Genomic DNA, 17,262 nt, shown 5'->3' with positions numbered 1-17,262 from the left:
GCTCTCGTCACCCACATGAGAAACTGGATTTTATAATGTCTTCAATCTATTGCTGGATGTCACCATAGTATGTCACTACTAAAATTTTGCTAGGTCTCTGTATGCAGTGTCGTCTACAATTTAGTAAAACATTGATCTTTCATTAACACTTATTGTAGGATTATAGGACTCGTAATTCTTATTCACTGATGTGGAGCTGCTGGAAGGTGTTTCTCCTATAATATGTCAAGAATATTGAGAATACAGATTACAGAGGCATGCATTACGACTAACAGAGATTAGTTAATCAGTGCACACAAACTTATGATCGTCACCACTCGCATGAAACTACGAAAAGAATCACCATTTGCCTGTGCAAAAGAAGCACGAACGCAAAACCTTTAAAAAATCCGTTGTCATGAGCCCCGCAGCAAAGTATATGTCATTGCTGGAAACAAAGAAAAACTTACCCAACCATAGGATTAGATTTATGCAAGTAACAAAAAGTTATCGGGAGGTAACCAAATGACAGAGGTAGAAGGCAACAACTCTTGGAAGTCCAAAGGCAATGCAATATAACAAATTTGGTTTACTTTGAGCTATTTATTGGAAAAGCATTTGAGCGGACAAGTATGCAACGAAAATCATTTATCTGCTAACAGAATAATTATAGTAATCATGAACCCTGCTATTCCATATGCATATGGATAAACCTTGCAGTAAGAGGAAGTAAAAACAATATAGCAAATAAATCCCTTCACCCACAATGGCATTGGCAGACTGCTGACAATTAAAAAAGAATGGTTAAATCTCAATGAGAATTAAGCTTTGTTGTGAGTGATGCTGCCATAGATATTTTAACTTTCCTTCTATTAGTAACATGATTTGCTGAAAATTGCAAATAGCCATATTTTGTGGATGTTGAAGGTATGATAGATCTCCTCGTAGCACTGGCCACCATCGTTGACAAACCAATACAGGAAAGCCATAGCGTCAAAAACAAAAAAAGTTTCATGGCAACCCGATCAAGGCACATTGACATGATAAATAGAAAAAAAAAATGTAAGAAAAATAGATATAGATGATAATGTCTCTATGGCAAGAAGTTACTAAACTAGGGCTTCAGTTGTTCATTTATTTTCTTTGAGTTTTTTCCCCTTTTTATGAGAAATACATTATTGATCTTATCCAAATTTACTCAAATAATATTCTGTCACAATTTATGTTAATAGTATAATGACATAGAAATAAATGGTATAGTAATGGTTGTAGGACCACAGTTGGCCATTAAAATATTCAATTCACCAATGCAAGTTCAACTTTTTCCAAATTCTAGTCAAGTGATTTTTGAACTGTTTGAATCTTTTTAGTCGACCATGCCCCAGGTTCTGATATGACCATAGCATTAGTAATGTGACATCGTCCTTGAAAGTTCGAAAACCTATAGGCTTAAAAGGATGAAAAATTGGAGCTTTTTTTTGGCTTCTTGCATGTCCAGTAAGTTAAATACAGTTTGGTCCAAGAATAGAATCATGCAACATTAATATAGACAACATAACAAATATGACTGCAAGCATAGTTATATTTGAAGAGACTACAAGTATTTCTTTTTCCTCTTTTTTAGTAAAATTTGAAATATTTATTAAATTAAATTAAATACATGCACACACTTTACAACCATTTTTCATACTTCTAATCCCATAGAGATAAGAAATTTTACTCCTGTCAATTCAACGGGATGAATTGAATTCTGATGATACTGAATCGGATCAATATTATGAATAACAATATCTGATCTATCAAATCGATTCATCGTCGAAATTGTTTTGCGGGATTTAGTTATAGAGATATATATCTATTGAGATTGGTTGACATTGGCATATAAGACATGTTATACTGTTAAATAACAAGCCTATGTGGCTCTTTTATAAGTGTTCCTTCTTTTTGCAAAATAAAAATTTGCAACTTTGTTTAAAGCCGCGACTAGTATATTTTCCTCTTTTTTTAGATGCATCTATTTCTTTAACTGTTTCTACCCATAATATAAAAAAGGTTCATATTTTTTCTCTTTTCTCCTTTTAATCTCATTCTCTCCTATATATTTAGTCATTAATTCATTAACCGCCTAATTCTCACTATGTATGTTGTAGGATGCTTTAAAGAGATTATATTCAAATGGGAGGATGTGAGAAGAAAGTGGACTAAAAATGCATCAGAAGTAAAATCTTAATAGCATTTATTTTTGTTGCTATATCCTTCATCTCCATAATTAATATGCTCATAGATGCTGTCTTTGTTTAAATATTTTATGAAAACCAATCTCGTCACTAGGATGCTAGCCTTGACCTTGTTGGATCTTACAAACTATGGCTCCAAAATCTTGGAGAAATCACATGCCTTATCACATGAGGAACTAGATCCTATAATGTTTCTAACCATATTAGATTTTATTAAAGGCAAAATGAGGTCGTTGGCTCTTGGATTCTTTCCGAGGAGAAAATGGTGTGTCTCTCTAGTCGGGTCGTACAAGAATGCAGGTGTGCTATCGATGTCAAAAACCAAAAAGAATAGAGGGTAAGGAGTTGGTAGCATTGTGTTGATGCCTTAAACTTTGAGGACATTTACTACCATTAAACCGGCGGACGAAATAGGAGGTATGTTGCAACTAGAGTTACGATTCTAAATTAATAGCTATGAATAAACTAGGATGAAGCATGATAACTAAAGCAAAAAAATTAAAAATAAATTCAATGATAAAGTAAAGGTAAATATAGAGCTGAATGATAGGTGTTTCATTGGCTAATGTGTCTTTTTCTGAGAATTATATCCCACTATTTATACATATCATTTCAAATGGTTTAATCACCTCCCACTTTAGTGTCAATATTTGTCCATATCTAGCCTATACTTCTCTAAAAGCTTCAGTGACCGGCGCTAACCATTCTCCACTCTCCACATTCTAATAACTGTAGTGCACCATATCACAAATATTTCTACATACTAGACCGATGAGGAAACTTTCTATGGTTCACAGTGTCTGATTGGCTTTAAGACTTATTCAGTTAGTTTTCGCTTGGTGTCCTCAAGAATTATTTGGTCTATCTCGGCCATTAGTTCCTTACTCATCTTATGAGGCATCACATAGATTCCATGTTGAGCCATCCTTGAGCTTACTCGGTCTATTTCCCCAGATGGAAGAGGGTCAAGGTTTCGGCCTCCTAATTACACTACAAAAAAAGCGTTCTTTTTCAGTGTTTTTTGCATCCTTTACTGACGCTTATAAGCATCGGTAAAGATCTGCCCATGCTACAAAAAGCATCGCCGAAGCATCGGCGATACCTGAGTGATTTTTTTTTTCGACACTTTTGAAAAGCATTGTAAAAGGTCAGTTTTTAGCGACACTTTCTAGCCACACTTAAAAACGTCGCGAAAAGCTTCAAAACCGATGCTTACAAGCATCGGCTTTAGCCTTACATTTTTTTTTAATTTTTTTTTTCATGATTTAGGGCAAGAGGGAAGAGGGAAGAGGGACATCCACATCTACATTAGCGGAATACAAAATTTCTACCATTCAACAACCTATCAATCTTTTGAACGATGAATGCATCCGCAAGCTTCAGATTTTATATCTTGATGCATACCCACCCATGATCAAAACTCAAGAACTACAAGGAAAAAATAAAGAATCAGAACATACTCGGCAATGGAATGGGAGAAGGGATGGAAGCCACCAAACTCAGCCTCTCCTTGTGGGTAACCTTTGGCCGGCTCTGCCTCCGCTTTCTTGCCCTCCGACGTCGTCTTCTGGAGGACCCAACTCCCTCTCCTCTCTCACAATCTCCTCCTCCAGCCACCTCCGAGCCCTTCGAACATTCCTCGGGGACATAGCGGAAGCAGCTGCCCTGCTCTTTCCTTTCTTGCGATGGGCCATGGCCTGATCCAGTTTCTCCTCTACCACGAGCCGCAGCCTGGGCCTCCGATGAGGGGAGGATGAGAGGAGGAGGAGTTCTTAGAGGGAGATGGGGCTGCAAGGGTGGATGGAGAGGTGAGGAGAGATGAAACTTACGAGATGGATGGGGGCCTTGAAACTCACGAACTCGGCTTCTATCTACCTGTATCCATGGCCGTTCATCTCGTCGGAGCACAGCCCACCCGCCGCCACTGCCGTCTCCTCAGCTTGAAGGGGTAGAACACCTTTCTCGACGACGTGGGGTCATCCTCGAAGCTCGGAGGGGGAGGGGGATACGAAGCTCGGTGGAGGATTTGGGGGGAGAGGGGTAGCCAAGTTGGATCAGGGAGGAAGGAGGGGGTGGGGGATGGGGTGGGCTGGGATGATGGCGGTTGGGTGAAAGGGTTAGGGTTTGTTCTCCGCATGCGAGAGAGAGAGAGAGAGAAAAAGGCAGGGGGATCGGGAAGGAAAAAGGCAGGAGGTTGGCTTTATTGCCTTTTTTTTTTTCTCCGATGCGCTTTAAAGCATCGTCTAATTTGAATTTCACCTGACGCTATAAAAAAGCATCGACCAATTTCAGCATCGCTTTGAAATTTGCTGGCGTTTTTTTATAGCATCGGCGGGAAAGAGTCGGAAAAAGTCTATTTTGTTGTAGTGTTATTATCTTAGTCTGATTATTAAGGGCACTTGGCTGAAAACTTCTTCATTAGTACCTTATCCTAGGACTACTTCGTGGTTGGGTATGCGTATATCTTTTGGATGCTATCATTAACTAAAATGTAATGTCAACATTGTACAACATAAAATCTGGTTTGAATTGTTCCGTATAACATGAATGTTGTTCAATAATGACAAGACATATCTCCTACATTAATTCTTCAATATAATATTAATATTAATAATAAATATAATATTATATAATATTGTAGTATTATAGTGTAGTTACAATATTATATAATGTCATTAATCATATTATAATATTTATGTAATATCATATATAATATAACATTTTAATATATAATATATCAAATATTATCATTATATTGCTATATTATATTATTATCATTATATTATGATGCGATAGGTATTAGAAGGGCTAACTCTTTTAAGTATAATAGTCACCTTTTTTTTCTTCCATTTATCCGCATATAACCTTCAAACAACATTTCTTGAATTGGTCAGCATCCAAACACACAAACAAAGTTAATTTAATATTTGCCTGGGATAGCAACTTGTTCTCCGAAAAAAAAAAAAAGGTTTAAACCTGCCATTCCAGTATAATCTTTCTATATCTATAAACTGATTGTCGTTCCATAGCCTGGAAATGTCGAAGATAGCTAGAGTTCAGGTACGCAGTACCAAACTGTTATTTATCGCCCTCCCAACATAAATGAGTACTGTTATTATATTTTCAGCCAAATACAACCAAGATAACAAAAACGTATCCATGTAATATTAATATAAGGCAGTTTGGGGTTCTTTTTGCATGGTTCCTTGCAACACGACATCGCATGCATGTATATATATATGAAAGAGAAAGAGAGAGAAAAAGAGGGAGGGAGAGAGAGAGATTATTACATTTTTCACACCTTTTATTGTCAAAAATCTTCTACAGCTTTTCTGCTTATCAATGTCTAGAGCAGCACTAGCTAGCTAGTAGCCCTAATTGTTGGCGTTCCATTATTTGCAAGCAAAACATCAGCTTATAAAAAATAAAAAATATCTTCTTATTGTATATATTTAAAGTAAGAGAAAGATAGCATGGGAGTTCCAACATTAGGGGAGAAAAGAGCCCCATCGACAGACATCAACGAGGGGGACAAGGACCCCCATGGTTCCCGGGGTTGTGGGTGCAGCCCGAAGGCTCCGAAGGTGTCACAGGACCTCTTAGCACCTCCAGTATAAGCTCAGCGTCCTTTGGCTCCCACTCTTCCTTCCAAAGGCCTCGCAGCTGCCAAAAAGTGGATTCAAGCTTGAGATCACCAGGAAGAGAAACAGCAATTCTCTAGAGCGAAGACCCATGTCTCTAATTAAGAACTACACTGTGTGAGTCCTTTCGTTGCAGAATAATGTTTGGATGTTTGATTCTGGAATTTGGCGACGAAGATGGGAGAAAGGCAGGTCTTGATATATACATATATTATAACTACACAAGTTTCCATCTTCTCGCTTGCTAGCTAGCTTACCGATGTGAGAAGGTTAGCCGTCGTATGCATGCATGGGTTCAAAAGTTTGAAGTCCAAGAAGCGCGTTTTCCTAATGAAAAGACTTGGGACGGGGCCAACGGCTGAGGCCTGTGCAGGACCATGTTTGGAACCAAGGGCTTGACTCGATGAGAGGGCCGAGCCGCTCGCGTTCGGATCCAAAAGGGACGGCAGCGAGCCCGTGATCACGAGGACAAATGGAGCGTTTCATCAATGAATTGGGCGCGTTTTTGGCGGGGTTATTCGCGGCGACTCCTGTAAGTTGCGAGCCTTGTGTTGAGGGCATGCTCCTTCTCGTGGTTCACGTCCGTCCATTTTCTTCGAAAGATTGACGAGCCGCAGGTCGGTCATTTCCCCAGCATGGTTAATAACGCCGTGCAAGAAGTTCACTGAACTTGGTAGATCCGGTCGAATATGAGATGAAGGATTAATGGCTTTTAATTGCATTTGTTTAGGAAACCCATGCATTATGTTTGTATTTCTATGGTTGCTTTGATGGGGAAAAAAAAGGAGCCAAACATATGGTGGATGTCCGTCCAGGCATATCCATATCCAAACACAAAAATATATGTTATATTCAAAACCAAATCTAAATAAATTATTTTTCCCCATACCCCTATTATTAATATTTAGGAACCCAGTGAGGTGTTCTGATAGGAAATTAAATAAATACTTAGGCTTAGGGGGGTAAATATGATCCGACCGCGCCAACGCCGACCCGTGTCCGACCTGCCATAAAACAGGTTTGGGTTTGGCCTAAATAGGTTCGGGTCGTAAACAAGTTGAACCCGTTTAACCTGTTTATTAATTGGGTCGGATACAGATTTTAGATGTCTGGCCCATTTAACCCGTATAACCTGTTTAACTGTTGGGGCTGATAGAATATAAGGGCCACAACCCACATGGCCTAGGGCCGCCCAACTCCCGCCACACCCGCATCCGCACTGAGAAGTGAGAAGCCCAACTCCTCTCGGGCCCGATTTCAAATTTTCACCGCGAGGTTTTCCTTAGGTTAGGAACTTAGGGTTTGTTCAAAGCACCGCCCGAGCTCTCTTCCGGTCATCCTCAATGTCCCTCTCGGCCTCTCCCCTCTCCTCTCCTCCGCCTCCGCCCTCTCCTCCCCCTTGCTGACTACTTCCTCCTCCCCGTCGACGGCGACCGCAGCTACATTCATGCCCCCTAACCCCCGTTCCTTTTACCCCATGATAGCAAAATAAAAGAAAAGAAGAAGAGGAAGAGGAAGAGGATCTCATCTATTCCCTCTCCCTGGGATTTCTTTGGCTCCCGTCGCCTTCCCTCTCCCTACCTCTGTTCCGAAGTCCTGCCGTGCGTCGCGGAGCTATTTAGGGTTCGGGTTCGATCTCACTACGCGAGGTCGGATCCTCTGCTCTACCGAGGGTAGAAGATCCATCATATTTAGGATTCGGATGGTTTGATGAAAGCTTTGCCTTTTTTGTCATCTTAAGCTCATTTATTTGGGATGCTTCTGCTCCAGCATGAAGTTTAGCTCATTTACTTGGTGATCCGGGGGATTGTCAGGAAGGTGGTAGAAGGGATCTCATGGTTTATTGGGGAGAATAGATCTCATCTACCATGAGGGGATCTGCCAGTTGTAAGTGCTTTTTGTTGCTTTTGCTCTTTTCTCTTCTTGTACTTCATTTTTGTAATTTTTTTTTTCTGTTTTGTCTGAAGATATGGAAGGATCTAATGATGTACAGGTCATCTAGGTTTTGCTACCTTGTTGTTTTTATTTCTCATTGGGGTTGATTCATATTGTTCTTTTGTAATATAGAGACGAACAGATTTGTGTGTGTGATCCATTATAGATTAAAAGAAGGGTTGGTTCACCCCCCCAAAAAAATAATGGATAGCAAAGGAGATATGTTCTTGCTTCTTCTTCTTCATAGCCATCAAAAATAATCTCTTTGATATTGGGAAACGAAGATTTCAAGTTTTAAGTATCAGCAAAAGCTTTCTAACAAAAAACTTTCTTCTTGAAAATATCAACCATTTTTCTTGAATCTGTACCATGGTATTCTCTCTGGTGAAATAGGGTGCGGTTTATGTTTTCCGGTTATTTTTTTTGAAATTTTCTGTGATCGTTTTTCTTCTATTTGTTCTTTCTTTTGTTTTCCTTTTTTTGAACACAGAATCTTGTATTAATTTTGAATATTAGTAGCTTTGAATAAATATAGTACTTTATGTTTGACGAGATTTTTCACTGCTGTTCTCTAGAGCTGATTGATTTTTGTTTCTGAGATGTTTATTTCAGTCAGTGTTGATTACATGAATGCATCCAATGTTTTTTCTGGTGGTGTCTCTGATATTCTTTGTCCTATCTGGTTCTATTGTCACTGTTCTTGGATGGAGCAGATTCACGATTGCTTGATTTTAGATTCACTGCAGTAGCTAAATTCAGTTAGTCGAAATCATATTAGGGTTAACATCAACTTTTGTGCCGCTGTACTTTTTTTAATTTACATAAATATTTTAGGATTTATAGTCTACCTTTGTTAAAGAAAAACACTAAGATGTTACCGTCTCTTGATTATATATATGCCTAGTTTCTTTGTGTATTATAGTGCTATTTCAAATGATTGAAGCTCTAATTTTGTGAAAATATTACATTTTTTGGTGTATTTTTTAATTTATTTATGTGGCATCGTTATTTGGTGTATTATACTGTATAACATTCTGAATATGCTTGTGTACCTTGTTTTCTTAAAACATTATAAATTCAACCATGATCAAGAAGCTTGAAATAAATCATGATCATGGACTTGGACTATCCACTTTGTTATCTTTAGCTGTTGTAGAGACCGATATCCATCGTGTTTAGTTTGAAACTGGATGACGTTGAATGATTTGTTTCTTTGCTCCTAGGCAGGGACATCGATTGACCAAGGGAATTGCCTACGTGCTGATGCTAGTGGCCTTAGTCCTCACCTATCTCATCCACCCCTTGGATGCTCATCACCTTACAAGGCTCTTCTAAGCCCATTCATGGACTGAATTGGATGGATTTGTTAGGGAAGGGAGCGGGCATGTTGGGACTGGGTTGACTGGTTGTTCATTTTGTTTGAATCTGTTGTGGTTTGGGATTTGAACCTCTGGTTGTGGCAAGTTGGTTGTTGAAGAATATAGGTTCTTCCAGAAGTTATGGAGCAATATGTTTAAAGGACCAATGCAAGCTTTTGATTCTGCTACCGTTAGTGTGCAGTGACCTTAATGTGTTTCTTATGATTGATGCATGGCGTATTTAAAAGAAATCTGTATACTTTAGAATAGAAGCTCCTACTGACTTGGGTTGTAATGATAGTTGTTCAGTTTTCTGCTGTCTATCATATTAATTTCCCCTGCAGTGTTTGCTTTTATAATCTAGTGATTCCAACATATGCATGCATTCGCTTGTCAGTATATTGCTTTTGCCCGTGGATGATTGAAGTTGTTAGCTATAGAATTATTCTACTACTGGTTCTTTTCTGCTGGCATAATCTGGCTAGAACCTTTCTTACGGCAGATCCTTGTTGCGCGTCTTTTTGCATTTTGTCTTTGATACTTAATAAATTCCTTTTATCTAGGTGTTTGGATGTCTTTATGAAGTATGTATAAACCCAAAAACTGTTGCAAAAATTGTTTTTAAAATAGTCATATAACAGTAATTGAATGGGCAGGTTGCCTGATTTTTATTGATTATGTCTATATGAATGGCAGCATTAATGGATGACTATTCGATTTTAGAAAATAGGTTAAACGGTTAAACAGGTTAAATGGGTTAAAGAGGTCGGGTCGGATTGGGTAAACAGCTTACCTGTTTATTAAAACAAGTTAAATGGGTCAGGTCGGAATTACTTCACTACAAAAGAAAGAATATACCCGACACTTTATTTGGTCTTTACCGACCGCTTTTAAGCGTCGGTAGATTTCCTGCCAACGCCCTCCAAAGTGTGGGTAAGACGTCGGGTCAGGTGGGGGTGGGCTCAGTTTACGCAGACGCTTGAAGGAAAGCGTCGGCCATGTATGCCGACGCTTTAAGCGTCGTTCATCTGCGAGGTAACCGACGTTTAAAGCTCCGGCTAATATGGACCGACGCTTGGAAACCGTTGGTTTGTGTCGGACTAGGTCGACGCTTTAAAACCGTCGGCTTGTCGGTCTTGCCCGACGCTATAAAGCGTCGTTAAAGGCATGCTAGATTCCGTGCCACTTGGCTATTTGCCGACGCTTAACAGCGTCGGCAATAGAAATTTTTTTAAAAAAAAATTTCGTAAAAGCAATTTTAATGTTGTTATACATTAAATTCCAACAAAACAAAATATACTAAATCACATAGTTAACAAAATGCATGCCACAAACAAGAACTTTTCATTCAAAATATTCATATTATCATATTTGATTACATTTAATTAAAAAACACACTGAAAACATACATTTCAAATTCCTAAGTAAACAATCCACATTGTATCAAGGGTCGACGACATCATCATCTTTACGAGTAGATGAAAGTATCAGCAGACCTACAAAAAAAAATACTTTAGAAACTAATAATACGAAAGTCATCACGCTCATACAAGAATATATTATAATTACGTAAAATATTCATATAGATTTAGTTATGTACCGGAAGAGCAAATCTCTGCAAAAAAGATGAAATATGGGTCAAGCTGATCCTGCAAAGATTGTATCTTCAACTCTTGGCTCTGCTTCAACTCCACCATATCAGTCATATGACTCTGCCTCATCTCCTCTATCCTTGTCTCGTATGGACTGCTTTATCTGTGCCATCTCTGTCTTCAAACTACAAACCTCTGCAGTGCTAGTACCTTGTCTGGACATCTTGGGTATATCGGCTCACTGCAGACAGCTGAGTGGGGGTAACTCCGACACCGTAACCCCTCACGCGTCCATAATGTTCTGGGCTCATCAATTCGGCATAGACCTGAGCCTCGACGCGACTGGCCGCGTCGGATGATGATGACTCCCCGACGCGCTCTGAAATAAGAGTTGTAGCTCTTTCATATATCTCTCTAAAAAAAACAATCACATTAAATTTTAAAAGAAGTAAAATTAATAAAAAAATTATGAACAAATAAAAAATAAATATATACAACTATATCTCTCGACTCGTCCCGGACAAAGATGCCATCTCGGTGGGTGTGGGTCATCTTAGAAAACTCTACCTCACCAGGCTCCCTTCCATGCTCTACTATCTACACATACGGAAAGTATATTGGCAAACTATATATCATAATACGTGCTATATATTAGTAGAGTTTCAAATAGTTTCAAAAGAACTTACGAATTCATTTCTACGTCTCGCATAACTCTTCGAGCCTGAAGTGTGAGGAACTGCTTGAGATGCTCGTGCAGCTCTACCAATATTAGAATATGTCTGCCAAAATAAAAGCACACAGTATAATATGATTCAATGTATATATTTGCAATCTATATTAATAATAAATATAATATGAGATATTGAAACAATATACGTGACCTGTCCTCTTTCAGAAAACCAGTAGTGAACAAGCTCCCTCGGCTGCTGAGGGTATATATTAGGAGGAGTCACACGAGCAACCTCCTCCTCTGTCATACCCTTGCGCTTGAAGTCCGTCTTCAATTTTGCTTTATATTTTTTTTATTTGCGGTTGAGGGACTTTAGCACCCAATCATGGCTCTCTGGAGTGAGTACAAACTTACCCTATAATAAGATACAAAATGTTATAATAATATTAAATCTCAAAAGTAAAATTATGGTAGTAAGCAAATTAACATACAGGAGGTGTCAAATTAAAAAGAACAAATTCAATTCATTACCTGTATAAGTCTAAGAAGCTCAACCTTATACGAAGAAAGCATGTCATTCCACTTCATATAGTTGAGCGGACACAGTTGACCCTTGCATGCAACCGATCCTAAAAAGCTTGATAGAAGACTTCCAGCTCTATTGATGGGCTGCCCCAATTCGTTGCATCGGATGATGATCTTCTCATCCTGAGGAAGCTTCCACACATCCTTTGCTTGAGTGGGTCCCCGTCCCATCCTCACCGTCCCTTGTCCATCTATTAAAATTAAATAAAATATGTCTTAAAAAGTTGAAGATCAAATATGAACATAAAATATGAACTTTAAATCGAATTATCCTGGATCCAGAGCTCATCCTCTGGGCAATCAGCAGGAGGCTCGCGCTGAGATCCTGACTCGTGCTGCTGGTGCTTACATGGCTGCTGGGACTACAGAGACTGATCAAAGGTAGATCCCACCTAAGAATGCTGAAACTCCACATCTCTAAATCGTCTTCCTCGGGGCATATTGTTACCTGGTATGCACAAAAAAGAATCAATATTTGGTTAAATGATAAATTTATAAAAAAAAAGTGCTAATAAAAGAGAATATAATAACTCATTCAACGTATACTTGATAAATTTTACTTACCATTATGAAACTACATTCTCATTCAACATCCATCCTAATCAAACTCATTGGTGCATTTACTTCATCAGTTGGCACAACATTATAAGGCATACACTGAGTATAAGTATCATCGTTCTCCACTTCCAACCTTTTTTCCATATCATACAAGTCATTAGGTTTCGTCTTAATAACAAGAGACCAATTTTTATCTTTTGAGTCTTGTAGAAAAAATATTTGTCGAGCTTGAGATGAAAAAATAAATGGATCATCTTTCAATAACACACAAGTATGTATCAACCTTGAAAAATTTACAAGTGTGAATCTATTTATGTCTTGCCTCAAACCTCTAGGTGAGTTTATATCCACCCAATCACATCGAAATAATACTGCCTTAAACTTTCCATAATAATCCAGCTCATAAATATCTGTTAGAGCACCATAATAATTTTTCCCGTCCGCCTCGACCATAACTCCACTATTTTGGATTTTTCTAAATTTCTCATGCTCTTTAGTATGAAATTTAAAACCATTTATAATGAACCTATTATATCTGTTGACAATATTGTTTGGACCTCGAGCAATGACTATTAACTCCTCAGAACAATTCCTCTCCATCATCACTGGTACCTAAAGAGAATTATGGCAGTAATGATTAATTTCTCTCTATAAAAATTAAAAAAAAGCTTAATATATTAGACATATAAACTGTTTAAAAAGCCATTCTGGAAATAACTCAACCAACCATCATTGCTCAATCCTTGGTGTAGGACGAATGTTATGGTTGAGACTTCGCTGAGCTATTAAAAATTCTTTGCACGATCAGAAAATATTTAATTAAGTACCAATATTACATTCTCCTAACATGACAGTAAATTTAGATTTCAATTAACTGTACTAACCTGCGAGACTCAAATATTATATCATTATGAAGTAAGACATAGCGATGTGCCTGTGCCAACAATTTCTGGTCAAGAACAACACTTTCAACGTTTTTCAAAATTCTTCCACCAGATGAGAACTTATAAACATCTGCATTCTCTATGATATCACAATTCCTCTTAGGTCGATTGAAAACTGTTTTAACACCTTCAAGATATCTCGAACAAAATGTCAAACACTCCTCAGTAATATATCCTTCAGCAATCCAGCCCTCGGGATAGGCTCGATTGCGTACATAATCTTTTAAGCGCACAAGAAACCTTCAACAATAAATTTCGAAAATAAATATCAAAATCAAACTGATTATTAAATATGGACATTAGAGTTTAGAAAAATCACCTCTCAATAGGATACATCCATCAGTAGTGAACCGATCCACCAAGTTTAGCTTCCGCCACTAAGTGAATGAGTAGATGAACCATAATAGTAAAAAACCCAGGAGGAAAGATCTTTTTCATATGGCGTAGTGTAAGTGCAACATTAGATTCCAATTGATCAAGCTCCCTAGGATCAAGAACTTTGGAACATAATGCCTTAAAGAATGAAGACAACTGTGAAACAATTGCGAAAACTTGTTTCGGTGTGGACGATCTTAAAGCCAATGGAAAGATATCTTGCATCAAAATGTGACAATCGTGACTTTTAAGATTTGAAAGTTTTTCCTCTTTGAGATTTACGTATCGTGAAATATTCGATGAGTACTCATCAGGAACCTTCATATTTTTCAGAATCAGTAGAAAAAGATCTTTCTCTTGAGTAGACATTGTATAACATGTAGGAGGTGTATAAAATTTATCATTGGCAAGCTTTGTCGGATGAAGCTTTTGTCTTATGCCCATATCTTTTAAATCAAGACGCGTTTTCAAGTTATCTTTGGTCTTTCCATCAAGATTTAACAATGTTCCAATCAGGTTATCACAAACGTTCTTTTCTATATGCATCACATCAAGATTATGCCGAAGAAGATTATACTTCCAATAAGGTAAATCAAAGAAAATGCTCTTTTTTTTCCATAGTTGTTTCTGTGTAGATGCTGCCATTGAGTCATCATCATTTTTCTAATCATATACGTTGTCTTCGTTCTCAAAAAAGTTGTCAGCATCCTTAGCATCCTCTGCTATTAATCCTTCATTCAATGTGCTGCCAACATGCTCCCTTCCCCTCTTCTTTGAATATATGGAGATCTTACCCGGAATATAATTGGTGCCATGCATTTGTTTAAAGACTTCAGTTCCAATTGGTGGAATATGGGCAGATCGCAACTCTATGGTACCATCAAAAAGTCTTTCTGAAATCGAAATGGATGGTTTGCTTCTAACCACCGACGATGGCCCATATAACAGAACTTTCCTCCATGTTTTAACCAATACGAATGGGTTGAATCTCCACAAGAAGGACATGCAATACGCCTCTTAGTGCTCCAACCAGATAAATTAGCATATGTAGGAAAATCATTGATAGTCCAAATAAGAGTTGCATGCAATTTAAAATTTTGGCCAGCGAAAGTATCAAATGCATCAATACCCTCCCATATTTGTTTCAATTTCTCTATTAGAGGCTGTAGAAAAACATCAATATCATTACCTGGGCCCTTGTCACCTGAAATAATCATTGACAGAATTACTGAAGACTGTTTCATACACATCCATGGTGGCAAATTATATGGAATTAAAACAATCGGCCAAGTGTTGTATGTTGAGCTCATCGTTCAGAATGGATTAAACCCATCGGTAGATAAACCTAGCCTAACACTGCGAACATCAGAAGCAAATTCGGGATGCCTATCATCAAATGCTTTTCATGCGGGACTATCCGCTGGGTGTCGTAACATTCCATCCTTTGTACGACCTTCGTCATGCCATCTCATCGAGGAAGCCGTCTTTGGTGATGCAAACATCCTTTTCAATTTTGGTATAAGAGAAAAATACCTCAAAATTTTAGCCGATTTTTTCTTAGTCGGTGCAGCATCCACTTCAGTCAACGAATGATTCTCGTCTTCTTTATATTTTTTCCATCGTGAAGTTCTATATATTCGGCACGACTCTTGGTTGATATTTTCACCGCGATATAAAATGCAGTCATTCAGACAACTGTGTATCTTCTCGTATCCAAGGTCCAACTCTTTTATTAGTTTTTTGGCTTCATATGAAGATGATGGCAAAGTAACACCTTTCGGAAATGCATCCTTTAATAATTGAAGAAGCATGGTAAAAGACTTGCTGGACCACCAATTCAAATATTTCAAATGTAATAAATATAGAAGAAAAGAAATCTTCGTAAAATTCTTACAATCCGGATACAGTTCTTGATTACACACTACAGGAAACTGGACCTTTTCCGACGCTTTTTTACCGACGCTAGGATGAAGCGTCGGTAAAAATTCCACAGCTCATACATTTGCCGACGCTTTTATTTAGCGTCGGCAATTCTTAGGAATAGACGACGCTTATTAGCGTCGTCGTATTTTCCGGCCTAATACGACGCTTATAAGCGTCGCCGACGCCCCCTTAAACCCAGCGGCCGAACCCGAGCCCCCATACTTGCCCTAGCTTCTCCCGAGCCCCCATTCTCCTCTCCGGCGCTGCCCTATAGCCTTCGTCTTCCTCGTCTCCGGCGCTGCCTTAGCCCCCATCTTCCTCCTCTCCGACGCTGCCTTAGCCCCCATCTTCCTCCTCTCCGGCGCGGACCGTCCGACTTCTACCTCCCTCCTCTCCGGTGTCGACTGACCGACCCCAAGGTAGTTTTCTCCTCCTCCCTCCTCTCATTTCGTCTCGCTTGTTCTCCTCCTTCTCCTCCTCCTGTTGTTCGGGTGTTCGTGGGTTTTTCTCCTTCTTTAATTTGTTCGAGGTAGTCCCGATCGATCCAGGCCCGCCTCCGCCCCGCCTCCGCCCGAGGTATTTTCTAAAACTAGTCTGTCATGTTTCTATTGCAATTTAATATTGTGATTCTGCTCTTCAGTGTGTGTATACCTCAGTCTGATTGAACCAAGTGAGCTTGTTACTGCTATAAAATTTTAGAAATTCATCAAGGCAGGATGTTTAGAAGGCTTCAAGACCTGCTTCATCTTCCCTTGAAGCAAATGAGTTCATCATGGATACTGCTCCATTTTTGTTGGTAATATTTCTGTGCAAAAGACTAGCTCCATAAGCAAGAATGCTATATACTGCTTTACTACCCAAATTCGTGATCACACTAATTGGAGCCTTAACCTTACCAGATTAATTCACTGAAAATCTACCAACAGAATCTCCCAAATATGAGGGACTCCCATCCATATAATCTCTAAAAGAAATAATACCAGCGAATTAGGCCAAGCTTTATTAATCCTGGACAGCTACACATACAAATGAAGTCAGTAATGTGACACCAAATTGCCTCTACAAGTAACTGACAGACCCAACGTGTAAATAGAACCACAAATGGTAAATTTTCTTTCCTTTGAAGTTTGAACTGTAATGCTATCATGGGAAGATGAAGCCGGCATCTGCCCTGGTGTCTGGAGAACATCCCTTGAGTTAACATTTCTAAACCAAGTGAGCTTGTTTCTGGTGGTAGTTTTCCTGTTAAGGATGCTTTTTCAAATCATAGAGTGGAAAAGTTTGACTTGTCTAACTTAGAATGGATTGAGAAGATCCCAGAGTGCCCTGTATTCTCCTCCTCCTCCCTCCTCTCCGGCGCTGTCCGAGCAGACCTCAAGACTCGATCGAGCGGTATCCCTCCTGTCCGGAGACCTGCGTCGACCGACCGGCCTGAAGCAACGAGGTAATGCATTATGCTCTTATA

The sequence above is a fragment of the Phoenix dactylifera genome, chromosome 8 (assembly GCF_009389715.1).
Source record: "Phoenix dactylifera cultivar Barhee BC4 chromosome 8, palm_55x_up_171113_PBpolish2nd_filt_p, whole genome shotgun sequence".
Classification (NCBI taxonomy): Eukaryota; Viridiplantae; Streptophyta; class Magnoliopsida; order Arecales; family Arecaceae; genus Phoenix; species Phoenix dactylifera.
Note: the sequence above shows the minus strand (reverse complement) of the source record.